Source organism: Aplysia californica, unplaced genomic scaffold (genome assembly GCF_000002075.1).
Source record: "Aplysia californica isolate F4 #8 unplaced genomic scaffold, AplCal3.0 scaffold00774, whole genome shotgun sequence".
In the NCBI taxonomy this organism is placed as follows: domain Eukaryota; kingdom Metazoa; phylum Mollusca; class Gastropoda; order Aplysiida; family Aplysiidae; genus Aplysia; species Aplysia californica.
This window is the reverse complement of record NW_004798044.1, coordinates 6866-17022: the sequence shown is the minus strand read 5'-3', so window position 1 is coordinate 17022 and position 10157 is coordinate 6866. Positions and strand designations below refer to the sequence as shown.

The following is a 10157-nucleotide window of genomic DNA, read 5'->3' as shown; positions in this document are numbered from 1 at the left end:
GAAAAAAAAGAAAGAAAAGAAGAAAAAAAGTTTGTGATCTCTTGGTTATATAATATGGGGCTCAGGATATTGCTTGACAACTAGTTTTTGACTGCTGTTATTAATGAACATGTCTCAAAATTAGAGCAATGACTATAGCTTCTCTTTTTGCTGACATGAGTTTTTCTTTGATGTCACACACTACATCTGCTCAACAATCTAGCCATTCAATCTTTTCTTGAACAGAGAAGTTCTTAAATTATGGATTATAGGCCCATACCTTATGTCACATAAGTCTTCATTTCTTTACTTCTCATTCTTTCTTTTAAAACTTTTTCCAATTTATGGTACTGTCTTGATAAATGCTCTGAGTGCTTAGAACAGGGGAAAATATTGTAAATACAGTACACTGTTTAAAACGTTATTTTTCGAATGGTCTGAAATTCAGTTTCCTTTTGTTGGATTTTATTTGGTTAAGAGTTTTATTTATGAAAGAACATTTTTAAAAAGTTCAGCCTGAGGACTGGAGAACTAATTTAAGAGATATACCATAAACCCCCCATCCCACCGGTAGAACTTTTCTATGCGTTTCGATTTATGAAAGAAAAAAAATAAGTAAAACTTTTAAGATAGTATAAAATCAAGTCATATACAAGACTGAATGGCAAGCCCACAACGTGGCATTTAAGATAAACTTATTACTTTAGTATCATGTCTTGAGGACGTGTATGCGCAAACATATTATTTTATACACTCACGTGTAGGAACACATTCACATTGGGTATTCGTGTCGGGGGGGGGGGGGGGGGGGAGACTAGTGGGTGTGAATATTGTAGAACTAGGAAAAAGGAATATAATGAATTTGTTCACTTTTTATGTGACCAAGTGGTTGAAAGGGTAAAAGATCAAGGGGAAGATGGTGTGGAACCTGGAAAAGAATCGCAGAAATTGATACACAGAAAAGTGGGAAGACATGGAATAACAGCAAGAGGCTAGCCCAGGATAGAGAAAGGTGGAAAGTGTTCATAGCCTATATCTTGGTGCAGGGTGAGAAAGGCAATGATGATGATGAAGTGGTTGAAAGTAATTAATTGTAAAAGCAGTTGCCTCCTCAGTGAATCTTTTGTATCCCTGTAGCCTATCCTTTGATTTTAAGTGCTACAACTTTTTTTCAGAATGCTCTAAATCTAATTTTGCACTTTTGCTGAGTAGGCCTACATTTATTGACTGTCTAGAAATTCCTTTAACCTTTGGCCAATTCATTTTTATCTATTTATCAAACTATACGTTTATTCATGGGGTGTTCATTTCTACTCAGTTTGGTGTTTATGTAGGACAAATTAAATAGGTGAAATAGAAGTGAAGTTATAGGAAAGTTATTGACGCTCAGAAATTGAATGACAGAATTGGGGGTGTACAAATGGGAATAGGTTTCTGCATATTATAAGATAATCTGTTGCTTGCAAAACTTTCCAACCAGGAAAAAATCACAGTCCCCTGTTCTTTTTTAAGCTGCTTCAATATTCATGCTCACTGACTTTTTCTTCAAAAGCAAGAGAATTCTTTTTCGTTTAGTAGGCCCTATACTGTTATGAGGATCACTTGTAAATTAGTGTGCAGGAGCGAACAGTTTCAAATTTTAACCAGACATTTCTGCTGCATGTCATGAAAATAATTTGTCAAAGAATTTATTTTAGCCGAATTTTATGAAAAGAAGAACTGGAAACTTTCCATATTTTGTACATGCATGTTTGTGACAGAAAGAAAAGTTTCAATTTTTAACAATATATCAAAATGACGGGTTTTCTCAGTGCCCCATACCTATGATTAGTAGCATGCAAAACAAATTAGAAACATGGTGCAGAAGGTTATTCAGTTTGATCTTTGAAGAGAAAGGACACCTAAACCAAACCAAAACAGCTTACTAGCCAACCCTAACCACCTGCGCTGCAGCATGTAACTAATTGTATATCGGCGGAGGGTAATGCGTTGATCGTATCATTTGGTTGTTCACACCTCCCTCCTTCCACCCTGCTTATTTGCCTCTCTATTCTTGAAATCCAGTCATAAGTTACAGCATGGTATTACTTGTACCTGCCAAGTTCTGTTTCAAGGGGCCTTTCTTGTATGCTTGTAAATGGGAATGGCTGATTAAGAAAAATAAATTACAGTAGACTTTGTTTAATACCTAGTCTTTTAACATGAAATTCTTCCTCCCATGAAGGGATTGTCTTTTATTTTTCCCCACTCTATCCTATGCATTGCAACTTCCCTGTGCATGAAATTTGCTCAAATCGAAGAAATTCTTTGGTCTTGTGAAGTTTGTGTTGTCTTGGTTTTCCTGAAGTTAAAGGTGTTGGCATTTTCTGCTGTCGTGCCTGCTCCTGCACCCTCCCATTGTATGAAAATTCTTCTTTTTTTTTTGTACGTAGTGCAAGTGGTCGAACAGTGCCTCTAGTAGGGCCTATTTCTCTACCCTATACCTGCTGTGTTTGTCTGTTGGTCTTACTTTCACAGTTTGTGGTTGGAGGGTGCCACTGGTTGGTCCTTACTGTTGTTTTTATCTCTTACTTTTTTCCTGCATTCCCCCCGGGGCAGTGCAACTGACTGTAGTGTCTTTAGGCCATTCCCAAAGGGGGGACTTTTCTCGTTCAAGCATAGTAGAATTGTAAATGGGCTGGTTCATGTCATGCTCATAACTGTGCCTGATCTACAACAGGGAACTGCTCCTTTTTCTTTCCTGATCCTTACTATTGTCATTTTCCTCTACTTCTTTTGTATGTTTGTCACTCTCTTGTGACCTGCTATTTTGGGGTGCCTTGATAGTTGAAGCAGACCTTGTGCTGTTGAAGCTAGAGAGGTGAGCAGTCTAAGTCTGATTCCCTGTAAAGACTTCTCTGTTGACACCCACTCCTTGGCACTCATATGACCTTATGCAGTTGCGAGTGCCGTAAAACCCTCTACTATAAAAAAAATAAATTTTTTCCTGCACTAGATGATTGTCTGTTTTTGTGTCCATTTGCATCTTGTAACTCACGGTGGTTGGAGGGCGCCACTGGTAGGGTTTACTTCTTTTCCTTCCCCCTTGTTTCTCTCCGTCTTTCTCATGGGTGGTTAGTGGGTATTCTGGTGTAGTTTACTTTTTATTTTGTATCAAACATTTATCTTCCTTATTCTTTCCTTTCTCTTTCCTTTGCAAATTACTCTCTAGTCTCTAGTAACACCTCTGTTCTTCAGCACTTTAGGTGCATTCACATTACAAGTAAATAGTTGTAGCTACAGCTGGTTCACTTTTGTCTGCCGGGGGTTAAAATAATATCAAATGAAATTGTTGTGTTTAATCTTCTCAGATCTTTGCATAGGGGTCTAAAAGTTGGATGACCAACAGTATCTAAGAGCCGATTTATAAAGGTCAATGTAAACTAAGGTTCCGACATGTTTTTTTTTTTTAATGTAGGGCTAAAGCGAGTCAAAAAGATAATAGGGGATTTACAGTATATACTTTAAAAAATAAGAAAGTTGACACATTTTCATCATCACACTCTAATGTACGCCTAAGAAATACGATTCTAAAGAGGGGTTAGTAATTTTTTAGACTCACGTGGAGCACCTAGATCAGATACGTCTAGACAGTAGAAAAATGAAATCTACAAACTTACTCTGAAATGAGGGGGCAGGATGGTGTCGCCCTCTTTAAATGAGTACATGAACTTTGCAGTTTTGCAGGCAAGGTTATTGTAAGTCATTTATTTCAGCAATCCTTTGTATGCATCCAAAGAAAAGTTTTTAATAAAAGGCCCAAAGAGAAAATACTGATTTATTAGCGGATCAGGATTTAAAAAAAAAATTTTGTTTGATCGCTACCCTGCAGAAGTGCCATGCAAAGTTTCATGGGCATAGATTAAATTAGTAAATGAGTTACAATTTTTTTTAACGCGGTCAGATGAAAGTGAACAAGCTATAGTGTGAAGCAAGCGATGAATGATGAACTTGGGGGTGGCTGTACTCTAAGCTGCTTTTCTAAAGTGAGAAGTAAACGGCAAGCTAGTGGGTAACAGCTGATGTGTGAACTGGTGTGTCGACTGGCGTATGGGGTCACGGTCAGGTTTGAAGATGGCTGCTCATTGACAGTTTTTTGTGATAAGGTTTCTTGATATGAATTGAAAGGTCCACATTTTTACAGAGAAAATTTGTGTCGTGTCAAGTCACAGAAGCAGAAGAAATTATTCAGTGCGTCTCATTAATACACAAAGAGATGTTTGGAGAATAGCATTACTTAACACGTGATTTAAAAGGAGAGGGAGTAAAATGAAACATATTGTTCTTATTATTGAATGCTCCTGCAGACAAAGTTCTTCTTAGGCTTTTCTCTTTTTGTCTCTGTTTATGAAGTTTTGATTATGTTGTTTTTTTTCAAAGACGTTTTTTTCTTACACATAAGAAATAAACTTTGCTGTTTTGCGGACTTCCAAACAAGTGGGTGTAAATGATGAAATGTGGTGGCCTTGTTGGAATGGTGACTGTTTTACACATTGAAATTATATTTCTAAAACGCAAGGGTGGGGGGGGGAAAGAAGTCGTTTGTTCAGGTGGCCGCATTACACAGGCGGTGGTCATGGCCGGTTCAACTGTTTATTTTTAATTTTTATATCCGTTAAGGCTGTCTTCGGCTGGGAATTAGGTCGAAAATCGAGTACTGTGACCATTTCCAGTTTATGGCAAATTCTGTTGCTATTGCAATTTATCTTTAAAATGCAAGTTATTATGTACCTATAAATACTCCCCAAGTGACCGAAAACTGCAGTAAAAGAGCATGGTGACCCACTTTCTACTTCAAGCCAGTTTGGCTATGTTAATCTTAGTTTTTTCATTTCGAGTTTTTGACTTTGAATGACTAAGGCTTCCTTTGATTTGAAGCTACAGTGTTAATCTTTTCACACACTTTAGCTGTTATGTGTCTAAACAAAACAAAGTGGCCCGTTTTAAAATTTCCCTTACATGTTGGCTGTACTTATTTTTATTTGAAATGGTCCAATTTTTAATTTAGGGTTTATTATTGTTCATATTTTCACAAATTCAAAAATTGTTATGTCTTAAAGAGCCGCATTTGTTTGTTGTGGTGCTGTTAAAGACAGAGGGGAATCTTTTCTGCCTAAAACTAATGGAGCTCAAGGCTTTTTTAAATTACTGACAAAGAAAATTCAAGATTATGAACATTTACACTTGGTTACCGTGGCAACCAGTTGTAATACAGCAATTTTCAAAGTGTGGTTCTTTTCTTGAACTTGTAAGTATAAATGCTGTGTGGTTGCTTTACGAAATTATTTTTTTTTTTGTGAAAATCAGAAAATCTCTGCCTTGCATAATTCTTTTTCCAGATTTCAAACATACCTTATGGGTTATAAGTAAATATACACCTTACGGTAATTAAATGAATACAATAGAAGATTGGTATCACTTTTATTATTTGTGAATATAAATAAGTACAATAAAAAAAATGAGTAGGATATAACTTTTATTGGTCCGGTAAGGGAAATTTGGGTTACACAGTGGTAATTATAATGCAAACTATACACATGTACTAATATTCATCACTGCATAAAACTCAGTACCACACCAATACAGACAATCTTATGAACAGGCTATCTGCTTTTCAGCTAAGGTTATTGTTTTTTGTTTCAAGGTTTTGCTGGGGATCTCGTGGCCTAGAGGTTAAGGTGTTTGCCTCTCATTCAAAGATCCCGGGTTTGAATCCGGGTAGTGACCGAAAAATTTTCTTCTCTAAATTGTCTCCTTTCACCTCCTTTCCTGCTCTCTAGCAATGTTCTGTTGTCTGCTTTCATTTCCACTTTCTGCCCCCACCCCCTCACCTCCTTTGCCCCCTCCTCTGGGCTCCTGACTCTTTCTGCAGCCTTTCTACTGCTACTCCTTGGCTCCTTCTTACTGCTGTCTTTCTGCCACACCCCTGATCTTCTGGTATGAAAGATCTACACCTAGCCTTCTCGGACAAGGGTGAAAAATCTCGGAGGGCCTGTGTGCAAGTTGCGCACGTTAAAGATCCCTTGGTGGTCTAAAATCGATCAGAGTAGGCTTCGGCCGCCACCCGCGCAAAATTCAAAATTTCCTACCAACTGAAAATATTAGGTGTGTCCCGCGCGCTCTTATGACCTCATGCAGTTGCGCGCGCCGTAAAACACTTTACAAAAACAAAACAAACAAAAGGTTTGCTCTTTGAAATATTTTTGAAAGGTGGTCTTAGTAGCATTACATTGGGCAAATTCTTGCTCAATAAAAAGCTTGATGTGCTGTATGCGTATTAAATGAATTTCTTACGGAAATCCTGTTTAAAAGGATTGATTATTTATATTTCATAGAAGCAAAGAGTAATGTACATTGATAAATTTTAAAACTTTTGACTAAAATTTTACTGTTATATATTGTTTGTTGCATTTTCTAACACCCATTTGAACTCTGTACATGTTTTTAAGATCAGTGTATAGTGGAGTCCATTTGAACTGAAATCTGCAGGACTGCTGGATTTTCTTTAATTTAGCCAAGTTTTCGGTTTAATATGAGATTGCTCAAGCAACAAAAAAACATAAAAAATTAGGGGTTCTGTTTTCTTTCGGTTAACTGCTGTTTTAGGATTAAACATTTTGATTTAAGCAGACCCCACTGTATATTTGTGTACGTCTAAATTACTCTGAGAATAGTGGGGAGATTTCTGAATAACAAAATTATGGCAGCTGTTTCTTTCATGGCTCTACTTCTTTGCAAAGTGATTCAATACTGTTCTCTGGAACAAGAATAGCTATCCTAAAACGGTTATTGACCAGTTTTGCTTGTAATTGTCTAAGAGATGGCCACTGATTGTCTAAGACTACTAAGAGATGGCCACTGATTGTCTAAGACTAGAAAAACAGTTTGTTTTGAGACAGGTGTATATTTTACACAATGACATTATAATGTGTAAAAAAAAAAGAAACGGGCAAGGGAGGAAATGGGAAGTGGCCATTTGTACAGGTGATTGTCTTATATAATGTACAGGTAGCTGTTGGAGTGGGTTCTACTGTACTAACAGACCTATGCATCTGGTTTCCTAGACTTGTAGGAGTAATAATATCCCTCTAAGTCTGACAAGTCTTGGATCCTATATCCTATTTGTCATTTTCTATAGTGTTCCACTGATTTTCTATACTAATTTCAAGTTTTCACTTGTTGTAAAATTGTTGTTTTTATGACTTTACATCTGATTTTCCTAATTCATTCATCTGTTCATACTATTGAGTTTATTTTAAATTTCCTGCTTTTCTTTATCTACAGGTCTTAAATTGTATTCATTATTCTCTAAACCGTGTCTCTCAGATTGTCTTTATGTGAATTTCAGGTCCTAACAAACTTAAGTATCTTTGTGTATTGTTCTCACCTATGGTTCATATTTTGGAGAGTCTCTTTAATGTTAAAAGTTAAAATTTTCTCATACAGGCACAGACCCTGCTACCTGTAATGAGGAAGATCGTTTGTGAACACTCAGCCTGGTCCAGTAAAGCAACACACAAGTGTCAGAAACGAGTGAAAGGAGAGCATTCTTGGTCCACGCTGCTGAGTCCTGAGAGTTCAGACATTGACGTTATCAGCCGCACTTCCTCGTTCCTAAGACCACAACCTGGGCGTCTCGGGCACAAATTATGGTCTCAGGGAAAAGGTAGGGGCCATATTTCTTCCTCTCTCGCTCTGTCTCCTCTGTGCCCCACCTCCATATCCTTCAGGAACTCGGCAGTAGCTACAGTCAGGTATGTCTCTTGAACATTTCAATCTGAAATATAAATTTGAGCATGGTTGTATTTATTTGTGAAGCGTTCAAGCAAGCAGACGTTTGTCATAGTATAGTTGCGAACAGTTCAAGGGAATAAAAGTAAATGTTTTACACCCCATTCACACAATTTTAATCTCTTGGGAGGGGGGAGGCCAATCTGGGATGCAGCATTAACAGACAGATGGAAATGTTCAGTAAAATGATTTTCACTCTTGGGATTCGGACACAGCTCTTGTTAGTGCACTGGTAGGAGCCTTTTCACATTTCACCACAGACACTTGCATTAAGATGCACAGTCAAGCGATATCACTGAGGACATCTTATGTTCTTGTATATAGACTACAGGTGATTGGAGGGTGTAACTGATAGGTCCTCCAAGGTTTCTTTCTGTCTTTTGTTTCCATATTGCATTTTCCCTGCAAAAAATTATCCTTGTACTGTTTTTTTGTGTTGATAGATATGCTTTTCTTTACTGAAACTAAAACTAAAAATTGAGGAGAAAAACAAAAAAACCGCTTTGATGCTTGTTATTGAGATCAGTTACTTACAATAGCTTTACCCTGCCTTTGACAGAGGAAGGATACAGGTATAATAAGACTGGTGTGAGGAACAAATAAAACTGGAATTCAAAGAAGAAACATTACTCTATGCTTGCATGTTCCTATAGATTTTTGTTTCGTTTTCAACATTTGAGAAATTTCCCCCTTCTGCAGACAGATGTTGGGGAGGGTTGCCACCGGTAATAAATTGTATTTCTTTTCCTTCCCTCTGCTGTCTATGTCAATGTCCATCCTGCATTTTCCCCCATCTCTGTTGTTGTTATCGATCCAGTCCCCCATCTCTAAATGGCTTATCTTTATCCAAAACTAAGTCCCCTGCTTGGGAGCAGGCAGTTACTTGCTGTTCTGATATAGCTTACTCCTTTTTCTACTTCTTTTCCGTTTTTCTATTGTGTTGGGACCCACCGAAAACAATACACATAATTAACTTCCTGCTTGTTCCAGGGTCTTTTCAATAACCCTATCCGTGAAGATTTAGTTATATGGGTTGGTTTTAGGTTTGCTTCTTGTATAACAATGATAAATAGCTTTAGTATTACAGTAATTCCCTCTCAACAGTAAGCTCTATGCACTTTACAATCATGTTATTTACCCAGCAGACCTGATAGCATTCTGAAACAATCTCAGCTTCCTGTTTGCCCTCCGCATTGTCGTTGCGGGTGGTTAGAGGACACAGCTAATGTAATAGTGAAGGTCTTTTTTTTTTGTGTCGGATTTTTGTCCCTTTGTCTATCTTGCTTTTTTCCCCTCAGCAATAAATTACCGTTATCAAGCCTTAATTAATGAGCCTTCATTATCTTCTCCTTTCTCACATCAAACTCTTGTTTCATGTAGTAGTGTGTAGGTGTACCCAGTGTTTGTGTGAGTACACCCAGTGTTTCAGTTTGTGTGAGTACACCCAGTGTTTGTGTAAGTTACTGTGAGTACGCCCAGTGTTTGTGTGAGTACGCCCAGTGTTTGTGTGAGTACACCCAGTGTTTGTGTGAGTACACCCAGTGTTTGTGTGAGTACAGTCGGTATCGTTTTAGACGGCCACCTATCGTCAAGGAGAAAACTGGTCGTCCTAGATGGGTGGATATCTTTCAGTGTCATAAATATAATGTAAAATTTACTTTTTTAATTCAAGAGGGTGTAATGGGAAGTTACTGTACAAGTGATTGTCTTATGCAAGTGGTCGTTAGAGTAGGTTCGATTGTATATTTCCAATTTGTGTGTGTCTATCCAGTGTGCGTGTGTGTTGAGAAAGTTCCTCCCTGCTACCTAATCACATGTGTTGTTTCTCACAGCGCGTGTCCCCCCACCCACCCCCGCTCTCAGACTGGAACTAGAGACCCCCAAGGACCTGGGTGATCACCGTCTGGGCCACAGGGGAGTCTGGCAGGTGTCACCCGTCCTGAGGCTTTGTTTTATGAGACTTGTGCACTGATCGACTCCTGGCTTTTCAACTGGGGTCTCGACACTGACTGCTTCTGTGGAAAAAAGGAGAGAGAAAAGAGCTTCTGTCACATTGAACTGTTTAACAGTTATAGGCGTAGCCCGACCCTCAGAGGGGTGACTCAATGTGTACTGGAGATGTAACAAAAGGTTAGTCAGTTTGACCTTTTCCGCATACAAATTAAAACAAATTATGCAAATCAGATTACAATGGATATATGGGGAATATGGGGATTTCATTGGTAACAAAAGGTTAATCAGTTTGACCTTTTCCCCTTACAAATTAAAACAAATTATGCAAATCAAATTACAATGGATATATGGGGAATATGGGGATTTCATTTGTTTAATCTGTTGGTTTCTTTGAA

The 10157-nt window shown here is 37.9% G+C and overlaps 2 long non-coding RNA genes across 4 annotated transcripts in view; one reads left to right on the top strand and one right to left on the bottom strand.

Moving 5' to 3' along the window:
* The window catches only part of LOC101859974, a 23269-nt gene extending 13148 nt beyond the window's left edge, over positions 1–10121 (top strand). Inside the window, exons 2-3 of one of the 3 annotated variants that reach the window (XR_001185311.2) lie at positions 7471–7684; positions 9642–10121. This is a non-coding gene — a long non-coding RNA (uncharacterized LOC101859974). Of the gene's footprint in view, positions 1–7350; positions 7685–9641 lie in introns of those variants that run through there. The other 2 variants (XR_001185310.2, XR_004859196.1) reach the window with 2 other exon arrangements.
* The window catches only part of LOC118478641, a 9198-nt gene continuing 6859 nt past the window's right edge, over positions 7819–10157 (bottom strand). Inside the window, exon 2 of the long non-coding RNA XR_004859197.1 lies at positions 7819–9824. This is a non-coding gene — a long non-coding RNA (uncharacterized LOC118478641). The remainder of the gene's footprint in view (positions 9825–10157) is intronic.